Raw genomic sequence first — 12956 nt, 5'->3', positions numbered from 1 at the left:
CCCCTGTTTAGTTTGGGGCTTGGAATCAAAGTTGAAAGACCTCATCTCTCCACCATCACTTCTCACAGTCACCTTCCCTCTCCACTTCAACCAAAGATCAAACTAGAATTTTCTCTTAACACTTGGAGGCTGAGGCAGCAGAATCAGAAGTTCAAGGACAGCTTGGACTACACAGTGAGACTGTGTCTTAGAAACAAAACAAAACACCCAAACAAGAAACAATAATCCATCCGATTTTTCTTTTAAGATGATAGAGAATTCAAAATTTCATTTCATTCTACAAACCCTGTCTATCTCTGCCACCGTTCTTCTGACTTAACCTTAACAAGTCTGCAAGATCCAGGACAAAATCCAGGCTTCTCACACCTACAGCCCTGCACCTCTGCCCGCTGCCTCTGCCTCCGGACTCCAACAGTTATTATTATGGCAGCCGCTGTTCATCGTATTCGTATTATGCCCAGGTTCTCTGCTGAGTATTTCACATGGATCATCTCATTTAATTTTCATGGCCACTTTTTACAGCAGTTTCTATTCTTAGCCTCTTTTTACTGACTAAGAAACCAGGGCTTCGTGAAGGTAAGTAACATAGCCAAGGTCATGCCGGTAACAGAGTCAGAGGGGACCCAGAGACACCGGCTGACCACAAAGCCCTTGCTTTCAGCCACAGTGGCATCGGCCTGCTTTCTTCCGGTCCCACTTGGGCACACATGCTGCCCTATCTTTTCCTGTTATCTAACGGTTTCGTGGGTGGCAGTCTTGTGTTCCCCAGCAAGGCTGTCAGTTCAAGCACTAGTCTCGAGCTGGGAGCAGAGAGCTCCTCCCTTTGACCACCCGGACACAGAGGCACCCATTCATCTTAAGTGTAAAGGCCACCAGAGGGGAAGCTCTAAGAAGCCTAATTACCCTGACTACAAGCAAGCGGACCTCATTGTCAGGAAGGTCTTTATGTCTCATGGCAAACCCTCTGCCACACCAGAAACCAGTTTCCTTTCTTTCCTTCTCATCTCTATGAGAGCAGTTTCTAGTAGGGGTTCAGAGCAAGGGTATCAGGATCTCTCCCCTGGAACTTGACCTTCTGGTCTGTCAAATGGGTGCACACACGTGTATCTTGTTCGGTTTTAGGATTTTTTTTTATTAGTAAATGTTTGCAGGACATGACTCCCATGGGGAGTGTGTTCATGTACACAGCAGATCTTAACTCTTTCCTGCCCCTGTCCCCTTCTACCTCTCCCTGGTCCCTCCAACTCTTTTTCTCCTTGGCATTTGAAAAGCTCCATTTCTATTTTTTCTGTTTCTTTTAAAATTCCCTTTCCTTTCCTTCTTTCTTCCCCTTCCTTCCATTGCCTATTTCCCTTCTCCTTCGAAAAAGATCGTCCTATTATCTAGACTTTAGTTTCCCCTTATCTATATTTTGAGTTTCTCGTATGAGAGAATCATGTGATGTTTAAACCCACGTATCTGATTTATTTCACTGAAGATTATGGTCTCCAGGTGCATCCATTTACCTAAATATCCCTCAGGTTATCCTTCTTTATGGCAAAGTAGGTCTCCATTGTTTCTCAGTACCAAACTTTCTTTATCCACTGTCTGGTGATGGGCATATAGGCTGCTTCCACCCTGCAGCTGTTATGAATTGTTGGGTTGTTTTGAAACATAAATAAAACATTGTGTCAAACACTTTACAATGTGTTTGTCATAATATGGACCACTAAATGGTAGTTGTTATTTGATACTGTTTCTTCTTCTTCATTGTATCAAATATTAAATTCCTTTTTGATTGTACTTCTTCCCCCCACCCTGCCCACAGACATACGCTCATTCTGCAAAAATTTACTTTATTCTTTTTAGACCTTTCAGTGTGTGTGTGTGTTGAGTTGAGACAGGGTCTCATTATGATGTAGCCCAGGCTGATCTTGAATTTATGATCCTTCTTTTGCAGCTTCCAAATTATTGAGATAACAGGTGTGTGGCACCCTAGCTGGCCAGCCTTTCAGCTTTATGCTAAGACCTCTGAAACTGGAAAGTGAGCTGCAGGAGGCCCCTCTCCTTTGCTGAGTGTGCCTCAAACAGGCAGGAAGAGAGACACCATGTCATTTGACCCTTTGGGATCAAGAGAACAGGTACCCACAGGGCATATAGAAGAAGCCACCTCTGTGAGGAAGGGCTGGCTCACACCTGTAATCCTAACACTCTAGAAGGGTGAGGCAGGAGGATCTAGAGTTCAAGCCCAGCCTGGACAATTAGCAACTTAGCTAGATAGTGTCTCAAAAGAGTAGGGATGGAGAGGCTAGGGCGTAACTCAGTACAAAGGCCCTGGATTCAACCTCTCATATGGGCTGGAAAAGTAGAAAAGGGAGCTTGTCTTTGCCATGAAGATTTTTTTGTGGGTGGCTGTTTGGTCTGGGGCCCTTGCATATACCACTTGAGCCTAAGGGGGAGCCCACCCTAGGATGGAATGGGGGACCCTCCTTCACTCAAAGCCAACTGCGAGGCTCCAGTCACTTCCCTGCCCGAGCAGAGGTGAGTATTAGATGTCTGACATTAAATCATCACCAGTTACTCCAGTCAAGGATGTGGTGGGAAGGGGCCTAGAGAAGCAGGGTTGCAAGTGGGAGGGGAAGAGAAGACAGGATGGCAAGGGGGAGCCCTGCTCTCCACGCACAAAATCGTGCAGCAGTTCAGATAGAGCTGGGCTGAGTCAGAGACTCAGGAAGGGGAAGGAGATCTGACCAGTGGGAGCGGCAGGGGACGGCAGATCTCAGCTCCCTGCCTGCAGGTCCAGGGCTCCCACAGGTCCCAGCCCAGTGTCTCCTCTCCATGCTGGGCCCTCCACGTCTGGCCTCCTGGACACCTGTTCACTCTCTCATTCAGTTGCCTAGTACGCACACAAAGCCAGTGTACTACCAGTGTGGATCAAGGCCAGGAAAGCAATTCCTCACTCTGATATGGAACCTAAAAAAAGTGTGGCAAAACCAAATATTTAAGTATAATTTCCACAATTGCTACCATGGAGAGTAAGAGAGGCTCTGCTTAGGTTGTGAGACCTTCTTGAAAAGCTTTGCTGGGTACAGACCAGACTTAAAATATCAACTCAGGATTGATCAGCAAGTTGTTCCACTGGCCTGAAGAATTTGAGGACAGGCCTTGAGCCTGCTGCGGTTGCCAAGAACTTTAGCAAGTAACTGAGGCAGGATGGGAGTGCACAGTTGCTTGAAATCGTGCAGGAGAGTTTGGAAGGGGCCAAGAAAATCAGGGCCTTGTAGGCAGTGCTAGCATTTGAGTTTGATTTTGCTTTTAAGAGAAGCGGGCAGTCATTGGAAGATGTTACATAAGCCAGCTGCGTGCTTCAGACTATGCTTTCCAAGATCACTTTGGAAATGGATTGTAGCCATCAGGATGGGAAGTGGGAAAGGCCAGACCACAGTGGTGGTGGAGGGCAGAGCACAGAGAAGTGTTGGGCTTCAATCAGAACTTGGAAGTAGGATTGGACGGTACTTTGATGCAGGAGATATACGAAAGGAAGGAGCCAAGAGGACTCCTGGTTCTGTCCCAAGCGGTTGGATGACACTGAATTGAATTCCTGAAGCCCTGGGGTCCTTTTGTTGATGGTACTTCAGGTGCTTTCTGCCCTTTGCCTTTTGTTATAGTAACTTGACAGTATTTGTGTTTAAAAAACCAGAGTACAGAAGAACTCAGCCAGCTCAAGTGGTGTCGCTCAGGTTAGAAGCTTGATGTCAGCACTGCTCCTGGCATCCTCCTTTGACGCCACACAGGGGTTCTGTTTCCTGCCCCTCCTTGGGAGTCCTTTGCCCTGACCTTTTTGTGGCCAGCACAGTGCCTGGGAAGGTGCCTGGGAATCACGTCTCCCATAACTTCATTGCTGGCCTCAGCGCCGAGGGGAGGAAGGGGTCAAAGGCCCCGTGTCTGCCCTTGAGGATCTTGCTGGGCTTGAGGTCCTCAGAAAAGAGGCCTCTCGGAGCAGCCTGGGCCAGCTCATTGTGACAGAGGCCTTGGGTTGGTTTCCCATTCTAATGTTCCTCCTCCTGCCTAGGAAACATGGCTACACCTTAGGTAGAGCGTGGAAGACAGAGGTGTCTGTCCCTGGCAGCGCGTGGTCCCTCACAGTGGACCCTCAGAGATCCCAGAGAACACAGCTCTGCAAGCTGCTTCCCTGCCCCTGCAGAGCCCTTCCAGGCTGCCTGCAGCACAAGCACAGGCGTTGCAAGGGTTGTGTGTCCTGTGTCAATGCTTTCGGTTTGTTTGTTTTGCTTTTTAAAGACAGGGCCTTGCTAAGCTTCCCAGACTGGCCTCAAATGCGTGAGTCTTCTTGCCTCAGCCTCTTCAGTGCTAGGATTATAGGTGCATAGCACCAGGGCCATCTAACAATTTTGTTGATTTTTTTTAGTTGGCCTTACACATGGTAGGCAAGCACTGTACTGCTGAGCCTCCATGACATTTATCAGATGCAGATGTGCTTCGTGCAGCCCTGAGGAAATGTATTACTTAAAAAAAAAAAAAAAAAAGCAGTTGGATTTTCAGCCCAGTTTTTATTGTTGGTACAAAATGAATAATGAATATAGCTTGTTACAGCTCGGGACGAGGTGTCCCGTACTTTCACCAGAAGGCTGAGTCCGAGCGTGCTGGGCCTGGGGAGGGCCATTTCTAGCCAGAGTCACGAGCTTTTCTCCCTTTCCAGTCCCTGTTGCTGTGGTCCCTTAGGCTCTTGGACTCTCAGGCTCTTATCTGACTGATGGGATCACAGAGGCAGCGGCCGACAGGTCGAAGAAGGGCCTGCCTTTCCTGGAAGAGGGAGGGCATGGGCCCACTACCTCATTTAATGGAAAAAGGACATCCTTGTGTTCCAGGCATCTCAGAACCATCATATATATAATTTTTTTTTTTTGAGACAGAATCATGCTAAATTGGCCAGGCTGCACATGAACTTGCAAATCCTCCTGTCTCAGCTTCCCACAGTGCCAGAAGTACAGGTCTGTACCAATACAACCAGCTGTCATCTTCTGTCAAAAAAGGATCTGTATTTTTGAACAAATGGAAAGACATACCATATGCCATATTTATTGGTGGCAAGACAGTATGAAAAAACTATACTTCTTAAAGTGCATTTCTAATTAACATCTCAAAAGGGCTTAAAATGTTTTTAAAAAACAGATATTTTAAGAGCAGTTTTAAACTCACAGAAATATTGAGTGGAAAGTATAACATTTCTGTGCATTTTTTTTTTTTTTTTTGAAGCAGGATCTTTCAGGGTGTCTCAGACTCACTATGTAGCCCAGGCTGGACTTGAACTTGGGATCCTCCCACCTCAGCCTACAGGAGTTACCTGGAATTATAGGTGCGTGCCTCCGTGCCTGGCTTCTCCATTTATATTTTGCACCTACGTCTGCAGATTCCCCAGACACCTGTACCTCTTCCCAGAGCGGTGCATGCATGACAGTAGATGGACACAGTGATGATGGTGTCACCGTCACCCAGACTCCACAGTTTATGTTTAAATATCAGTGTATAGAATGTTGCCACTTCTTAGAATCCTAGGGTCTACCTGTTCATCCCATTTAAAAGTGCAAATATTGGTTTTAGGTCACTTTAGAGAAAATAAACCTGATTAATATTTATTTCAAGTTATCTTCTGAGCTTTGTAGCTTTTTATGAAATTATCGCTGTAAACTCTGTATTTTCTGTTGTACTTTTTCTTGTTCTCCTTTTCTTAATCTCTGTCTTTCTCTCTCTCATAGATTAATGCAAGTCCTTCCCACTGAGCTACCTCCCAGGCCTTTTTCAAATTTTTAAAAATCTGAGCCAGGTTTTGCTGAGTCACTGAGTTGCCCAGGCTGGTTTCAGACTTTGTGAGCCTGTGTGTCAGGCTCCCAGGTGTGTGCCATGGTGCCTGCTCGGTATTATTTTATACATGGGTTTCCATGTGTTGACATAGTCCATGCATCATTTAAATGTTTTTCATCAGTGCCTGTTTTCAGTACCTCGCGTTCACATTCCTGGGTGGAGTTGGTCCTCAAACACAGCACACCCTCATCCCTTTCCTCCCCTCCTTCTTTCTCAATTCCCTTCTCATTTGAGAAAGATCTACCTCCCCATTTCCTATTCTCTTTATTTGTAATTTGGGATTCTTATATAAGAGACACTATTTGGTATTTTTAATAGTCACAGAACACACCATGGTATAAGCAGTTGATAGCATACTCTAACATTTCTTATCATTTTGTCCTGTATGATCTTGCAGAAAATATTTAAAAGGAGACTACAAATTAGGATTTGGATGCCTCTTTGTGGCATTTGAATCCTAAGACATGCACATTATTATTATTATTATTATTATTATTATTATTAGCTTTGTTTTTTGGCAGTGAAGATTTAGCCTGGGGCCTTTGCACTGAGCTACACCCTATCCCTTTTAGTTATTTTTATTTTGAGACGGAGCCTCATTGTGTTGCTAAGTTGCCTGGGCTGGCTTCAATTTTGTGATTCTCCTGCCTTAGTCGCGCAGAGTGTTGGGATTGCAAGCCTGCACCACTAGGTCTGGCTAGGACCAAAATTTAATTCATGCCAGTAGCCAGGCCCAAATCTACAAGCCCCTGAGATAGGGTCCCATGTTTTTTAATGTTTTCATGAAAGGAAAAGACCCTACCCATACCAAGCGGACTCAGTTTCAATTCAGAATCTTAGCTACCTTTGAACCAGAAAGTTCTTTCTCTTGTACAACACAAATCTTGGCTTGGACGTAAACCTGCCATGCTATTCTCAGTAGGAATGATTTCTGTCATCTGCGAGTAGTGCGTACAAGCCAGAAGACAATGACCAAAATAGGCATCGTGTATATGTGCTGATATCTTCAGGAGACAATGGTAGGTCTCCTGTGAGTTCTCTAGCAAATCCTGGACAACCCTTTGAGGCAGGAACTGCCCTGATTTCCATTTTGCAGGTAAAAAAAGATGACTCAGCCAGCTCCAGCATTTGTTTATTTATTTGTCTATGTGACAATTTTATTAAACCTATTAAATACTTTTTCTGTGTACAGTATATCTTAAAACATTCAACACGATGCATGACATTGCCATTTGGACAGGAGTATCTAGTTTCTCTCTGAATTCTTTTTGCATTATTGACTTTCTTTGAATAACACATTTCACACTGTCGTGTTGCCCTTTCTTTTTTTTTCTACAGGTGGAATAATTTCAATAAAATACCTCCCTAGTAAATGTAATGATAAAGACGTCATCGATGGACATCCTGGTGGGCGTTTTGCTAGCGCTTGGTTTTCAACTATTTGGTCTGTTAGACTTAATCTAAATTGTCGCTGACTTTCTGAGTCCTCGTATTTTGAACACAGAACACATGAGTTCCATATTGTTTGGTCCAGAAGGTACATAAATACTTTATAATAATATTTTTTCCTCACTTTTTCATCACAGGATAACAGCTATCACAGGATAGCTTGTTAGAATTGTTATAATCATTGACCACTACTGGAATTACTGTAATTTCATTTTTTCTTTCAAAGTCTACCAGTTCTGTGTTATGAATAAAGCAACTCCAGCATTTAAAATTATTCATCTATTCCATGTTTCCTACTTGGAATTTCAGACCACATCTTCCAAACATCTCAATTAAATATGAAAGGATGAGAAATTGTTACTGTTTTTCAGCTGCTCGTTGTGAGCCTGGAAACTTTACACTGTGTGCTTAGTTCTTACAACTCTTGAAAGTAGGTACTCATTTGACAGGTAGAGAAATCAAAGCTCAGAGCAGTCACTATGCTGGCCCGAGGTAAGAGCAGAAGGCAGAAGGGGCCAGAACCTGAACTCAATCCTAACACAAATTCTTGGACTGCAGGCTCCTTCTGGTCCCCTTCCCTGACAGATGTTCCGCTCTCTGTCAATCTACACAGAGACTCATTCTCAAAAACCAAAATTTTTAAAATTTTGCCGTGGAGGATTAGACCTAGAGCCTTTGCCCTGAGCTAAATTTCCAGCCCTTTTCACTTGCTATTTTGAGACAGGGGTGCCCCAAGTTGTGCAGCCTCGGCTTGAATTTGTGATCCTCCTGACTCAGCCTCCTAGAGTGCTAGGATTACAGGTATGCCCCCTACTGGTTTTCTTTTTAATCTTTTTGCTTTCTTGTGGAATTTGGGAACCTTAAAGTCCCCTGTGTACTTGCAGCTGCCCTAGGTGCCCTTGAGCAAGCCAGAGGAAACCAGAGAAGCTTTCAAATCCAAGACTTTGGGTGGGGCAACCTTGGCTTCCTGCCCCAGTGCAAAGCCCTGGCAGTGCTCCCTTGTGCACTGACCCACCTCCCCAGCACTCACCTTTGCTGGTGCTATTAACAGTGACTCACAGATCAAAGGACGGCCCAGCAGGGATTCTTAAACATGGAGAGCTTTGGGATCTGGAAATCTAGAAATCAGAGGCCAACCTTTGAGTGTATTTACATTTTCCCGCAAACAGAATCCTCAGGGGTGGCTGACCCCTCTGGACATCTGTGAGTGGGAGAGTGACCCTACCCTGGCTTGAACTTACCTTCGAATTTAGACAACAACTTACAACTTCGGTAGGAAAAATCTCTTCCCAACCCCAAAAAGGAAGAGATTGAAGGGGTCGCCTGGTTCCTGAGTGGGGAGCTCCTGGAGGAAGGCAGGTTTCATGCTCAGATTCTACAGAACCATTCAGTTTCTTTGGGTGCTCCATCCTGCCTCATGCGTTCATTCGGTCGACCAGCACTGACTATGTACCTTCCACCTGCATGGCTTTGCACTAAATAATTTTGCAGCTCCTCTAAAGTTATTCCCTTTTTTGTGTGTGATAATGGAGACTGAACCCAAGACTTTCATAATAAACTACATTCCCCGCCACTTTTTAAAAATTTTGAGGTAGAAGTCCTTCTAAGTCACTAAGTTGCCTGGGCTAGGTTTGAATTTAGCATCTTCCTGCCTCAGTTTCCTGGAGTGCTGGGATTGTAGGAGGCACATGCATTTATCCCTGGCAACTTATATTTTGTTGAAAGTGTGGTCCTGCAGATCTGCTAAAAATGCAGGTTCTTGGGAGCTGGTAGAGCTCAGTGGTGAGGTGCACCCTTAGCACATGTGAGCCTGTGGTTTTATTTCCATTACTGCAAAATAAAAACAAAAACAAATAGATTCTGGATCTCAACCACCAAGGCAGGCCGTTGCCTGTGACTATGCATTTTAAACAGGCTCCCTGGCTCATTAAATTAGCATGAGAGCCATTGCTGGACAGGCAGCTCCCAGGTGCAGCTCTTGGTGCTGGTTCCCAGCCAAAGGCTCACATCATGGATGCATGCAGTGTTGTTTGCCCTAAGAACGTGGTCCTGATGGTCCCTCCGAAGACCTCTTCCCTGGCTCCTCCTGCCCTTTTTCACAGTGTGGGAGCTGGAGGGGCAAGGGAGAGGAGGAGCTGCCTGCTGTCCACTTCACAGGAGCTGCTCAGAGTACACAGTCTTGGGAAGATTGCGAACCCCGAGGGCAGAGAGACAGTCCCAACATGCACCGCTCCATCCTGACTGGGCAAAGATCTGATGGTACCAATTAACATTAACAAGGCTCTCTCCCCGCCTGGGCCTGTCTTGAGGCTTTGCTAATTAATACCTCTGTGGTCCCACGGGTCCCTAGAATGAGAGGTCTGAGGAGACCTGAAGGAACCCAGTGGTTTCATCCAAGTGGATTTTTCTACCCAGAATAAACACAAGTAGACTGAGGCCTCAGATCATCTGGTGGGAAGTAGACTCAGCAATGGCCCAGCGTTTCTCAGGCTCCCTCCGCAGCAGGTCCTGGCCAGAGTGTTTTAAATGTAGCTCATACCTCATTCCCGCCTGACTCCAGCTGGTGGGAACCATTAATTCCCTTCTCCTAAGGAGGAGGAAGTGAGCCCTGCGCTTTGGGCAAGGTCACCCCTGAATGTGGCAGAGTTGGGCTGGCCCTAGTTCGTCTGATGCCAGAGTCTGAGTTCCTCCCTCCGGAGCCTGTTGTTCCACACAGCCCTTCCTGGCATTGATCTTCTGCCCAGGACCAGGTGTTCCCTTCCAGGTTGGATCCAGCAGAGCTGCCAGCAGCTCAGATGTCACGCCACTGCAACCTTTGCTCCCTCTCCCAGCTATGACTTTGACCGAGACCTGGGCCTCCTGTTCCCAGAGGATGAGGCGGTGGAAACGGAACCAGGCAGGCACAGGCTCTTCCCTGTCCAAAGTCCCAGTCAGGGCAAACCTTCACCCTGTGCCCTCCTGGTCATCAGTGTCTCCTTTACCATGGGCTCCTCCTACTCCACAGAGGGGATGGGGTGAGCTTTTTAAAAATCACGATGGCTGGGCCATCAAAAACACATGGCCAAGGGCTTGCTTCCAGGGGCCTGTCCTTTGCAAGACTGTGCGGCCACTCTGAGCAAACTCTGGGCTTGTTTAAGGATGGGTAAGTATAGTGGCTCCAAAATGGGTGATGCGATCAAGGTTGTGGGTCACACAGGCCAGGCCAGAGCTGTGGTGCTGCTGACCTGTTGAATGGCCTTGGACTGCTGCTTAGCTCACCTCCAAGATGTAATACTTAATGCTGTACTAATTCCCTTCCTATTGGGTTGTCGTGAAAATCAAGTAAAGAACTACATTCCACTCCTCAGCCTCTCCACACTACGTCTCTGTCTCTTAGCCGAGGCCAAGCATCAACTTCTGTGACTGGGCCTGTGACAGAAGAAAATCCACATAGCCGGGGTCAGCAGCACAGCTGGGGACCTAATAAGTATCACCAATGGCTGCAGTCTTTCCACGAGTTTGATCTATTGGCAATATGGCTGTGATTGATGAGCTAGGGGCAACGGAAGTCAGCTTGGGGTGATACTTTGAGGTCCAAAGGAGAGGCCCTGAAATGTGGAAGGGATTGGGGGTGTCCCTGTAGCTCCCGCAGGAGTACTGCTTTTCTGATTCCTCTCCTCCTCTCCCCTCCGCCCTCTGGTAACCTCCCAGCTCCGCCCCCCTGCTGCCACATCTGGATTCAACTAGGGAACACCAGGCTTTCCCTGGCCACCTCACCTTTCTCTTCCACCATGGAACTTTGATTCTCCTAGGGGTGGGTGGAGGTTGTGGGGTCGGGTGAGGGTGAGGGGACTTGGGAAGGCTTTGAGTTTTTTTTTTCCCAAACCTGGAGGGTTAAGTTTGCACAAGGACACTCTCTCCCTGTTACCTACATTCTCAGTGTCTGGTCATGTCGCTGTCCTCCAGACCCGCCGAGGGGGCGGAGTGTCTGAGGAGGCCTAGGAGAGACCACAGTGATCGGCCTGTCCTGGTCCCAGGCCAGGGAGCACAGCTCCGCTCTCTGCCCGGGAGCAGCCCTGCTGGGCTCCCGGAGGCCAAGCAGTAAATTGGAATGCAGCAGTCACAGTGGAAGGCAGCTGTAACTCTCATTAAAGTGACATCAACCCCACCGAGGGAGGATGCCATAAATCCAGGGGAAGGGGGCATTCATCCAGGGAGAGCCACAGAAGCAAAGAAAAAACCCCATAAATAGAGGAGACGTGGTGTCTGGAACGAATGGTGGGGCCCTCCCTGCCCAAGGCCGGGCTGAATTGGGGCGGGGGAGCTGATGGCTGGAGGAGGGCAGGCGTTTGGAGCCAGGCCCCAGGGCCTAAAGCAGTAGGGGGCACGGCCAGAGCCCTCTCTGTAGCCGATTGTCCTCTACCCTTTCTGTACTCTCCCTTGGTTGGAGGCTGGCATTTGGGACAAGAGTTGGCTTGTGTCCCTAGGGAATGCTTCGCATCAGTCTCTGTTCATGAGCTTTCCCAGGAACAAGAGGAGCTGCTGGCTCTGGGCATCAGGGTTTTTGTCAGTTTTCTGGGGGAGCAATCAGCCAGCAGGGTCTGACTCGGCTTATAGCTGCTTCTCTGGATTTCAGATCTGGCTCTGCTGCATTGCTTCCCAGCTGCAGACCTTGGATGAGTAGCTTTGCTTTAGGGAAACTTCAGTTCTCTTTCAGCAGAAGAGTGGAAAGTTTACCCCTGCCACTGCAGCTTAGTGTGAAAACCCAAGCAGAAACACAAGCAGTGTCTGACAGTTGGCTGGTGCTGTTTGTTGAGTGACTGAATGAATGCACAAATCCTGGAAGCCCCAGAAGTAGAGTCCTTTTCAGATCAACTCCTTTCTGCTTGAGTCTGCAGTCAGCCACTAATTTGATAAGAGACCTTGATCAAATCTACCAGGAGCCTTGGACACAGGCTAGGAGGCTTCGTCCACCTTTACTCCTGGGCCCTGAGGGTGGTGGCACAAGGGGCCACACCATTTCGAGAGAGTCAAAGGTGACCATGCTGTCCTGAAGCTGTAAATGAAGTAGACCAAGGCTGAAAGATTCCTGTGGCTTCACTGCCAGTCCTCAAGTTTTAATGTCATGGGAATCACCTAAAGGCTTCTTGAACCCCATGTGAGAGCCCTGTACCAGTAGATTTGAGATGGAACCAGGAATCTGCATTTCCTAAATTCCCAGTCAGCCTCATGCTGCAGCTCTAGGCTGTACTTTGAAAACCATCACCCTGGACCGTGCCAGACCCTTTCCTATTTCCACTGCTGTAGACTTTTGGCTACAGCAGATTTCTTGCTCAAACCCACCCTAAGACATCCAGCCCCCTCAGGGACCGTCATTCACAAGCGGTGCAAAGGCTGGTGGACAAAGCTGGGTGAAATATGGATTCCTGGGGGTGGCAGGGCCATCCGTGTGTCTAACAGGCTCCCTAGGCATTCTCCAGCATAGCCACGTTTGGAGACCTCCATCGTCAAGGGTCCTCCTCCTGGGGCCACTGGCTTTCTTCCCCACTGAAAAGGCTTAGAGAAAAAGGAAGCAGGGAGGGGAAAACACAGACATTTAATTGGGTGACAAGGTCTAGGATTCAATCGGGAACAATAGGCTTTGTTCCGTAGTGCTTGTGACAAGAGTC

The sequence above is a fragment of the Cavia porcellus genome, unplaced genomic scaffold (assembly GCF_034190915.1).
Source record: "Cavia porcellus strain 051 isolate PalLab524CR breed Dunkin Hartley unplaced genomic scaffold, mCavPor4.1 scaffold_9, whole genome shotgun sequence".
NCBI lineage: Eukaryota > Metazoa > Chordata > Mammalia > Rodentia > Caviidae > Cavia > Cavia porcellus.
The sequence above is the reverse complement of the archived record's forward strand: the minus strand, read 5'-3'. Positions refer to the sequence as shown.